The sequence below is a fragment of the Mytilus edulis genome, chromosome 4, assembly GCF_963676685.1.
Source record: "Mytilus edulis chromosome 4, xbMytEdul2.2, whole genome shotgun sequence".
Classification (NCBI taxonomy): domain Eukaryota; kingdom Metazoa; phylum Mollusca; class Bivalvia; order Mytilida; family Mytilidae; genus Mytilus; species Mytilus edulis.
The window spans coordinates 89815248-89817178 of record NC_092347.1 but is presented as its reverse complement, the minus strand read 5'-3'; positions in this window follow the sequence as shown (position 1 = coordinate 89817178).

The following is a 1931-nucleotide window of genomic DNA, read 5'->3' as shown; positions in this document are numbered from 1 at the left end:
ATAAAGTACTAACACAACATATAACTGTTTTATCCAGGTTTTTATCTTAAAAAGTGGTTAATTTAGAAAATGTTAATATTGTCGCCTATGGCAGAATAAATAGTACCGTTTTCCCTATAAGATGTCTGCATGTTGATTCATATATTTACGAATGATGTCCTTGTACCGATGATAACATTTAGTAAATGTTTTGAATAGTTTGTGATATCGAAAACCCTGGTTAAATACATTTTTAGTAATACAGATATTTCTTTCGTTGAAATGAAAAACGTTGTTACATACACGAACAAATCGAACAAGTTGAGATATATACACCGTAAGATGGTGCCAAGGAAACGTCACTATCTAAAAATTACCAATAGAAAATGAAAAATCATCTATTTTATCATCTCTTGTTGTATTAAGCTTCCCGTTAAGGATATAGATATCAAGATCCAGGAAAGAGAAGTGTTCATTGTTGTATTAACTTTATTTAAAGTCAGTTCAACAGGATAAATCTCTATAGCGTACATAATGAAGTCGTCATTATTGAAAGCCAATATAATTATCATCTAAATATCTAAAAGTGTTACTAAATTTTTGAATCAGATGTTGCTTCGATTGGTCTATGCTGATTATATTCATCAATTGTAACTCATAACACTACAGAAACAGGTCCGCAATAAGTGGTGCACAGTTAATTCCCATGGAAATTCCGATAACTTGACGTTATATGGAATCTCCATATCGAACAAAAATATCATCTAGTAAAAATTAAGGAGCAGTTATAGTATCAAAGCAGGTCCAGCTAAAATAGTTCTTTTGCTTGTTGTTACTAAGTTTGTTGTTACTTAAAAAGGACTTAAGAGTTTGAACATATACATGTGCATTACGACTTTGTAAATGCCCATTCAATCAGGTATGTGATTGTATTCTAAATAAGATTATGAGGCAAAGTGGTATATAAAGTAGAAAAATCAAAACTTTGAACAGATTCGAAATCACCAATATAAGCATACAAAAAGTAAAATTACAAAAATACTGAACTCCGGGGAAAATTCAAAACGGAAAGTCCCTAATCAAATATCAAAATCAAATGCTAAAACACATCAAACGAATGGACAACAACTGTCATATTCTTGATTTGGTACAGGCAACTTACCAAGTACTTCCAACGAATGTTTGACACTCCAAAAGTAAGTAATTCCACTATATTCAAAGGCCTTATTTGAACAATTTAATATAAGGTTTTTGGTTGTACCAAGCGTACTAGTAAGTAAAATATATAGTTTAGTAGTAGAACAATGTCTTGAAGACGAAATAAATCTATATTTGTAAGGAGTTTTGTGCAGCATCGGAAGACAGTACATAGTTGTAACTCCCATTGTATTTTCTGCTTGTAAAGAGGTAGCTAATATTTTATGTTTGTCAATTTCCAAAAATGAGGTCAGTTGGAATGTTGGTGAATTCGTGATTTCCTTTGGTAGAACCTCAATGTAAAATTTACATCAAATAATAATCATATTGTTAGCAGGCTTATCAACCAGGACAAAAAACATTTACTGCTTTAGGGTGCTATTTCCATAATAAATGTGATCTTGTCACTTTGGAACCTTTAGAAGTGATCTTTATAGGTAAAATATATTTTTAACAATTATTATTTTATTCTGACGCTCAAGTATGATATTTTGTTTAATAATTAGAAAATACGGTGCCACAAACGTAATAGATATATAACAGGAACTGCTAATGAACTATTAAGTCAGGTAACATCTTTTTTATATGAGTAATATGAGATGTGTGTGTGAGAGGGCGTAGAAATATGCTTATAAGAGCGCAACCCGTAGACATACACATATAAAGTTCCACCTTTTTTTCTGTTTAACTTAAATTTACTTATTTGGTCAGACAGCTAGTCAGAATAACATAGCAATTATAAAACAAAACAATTA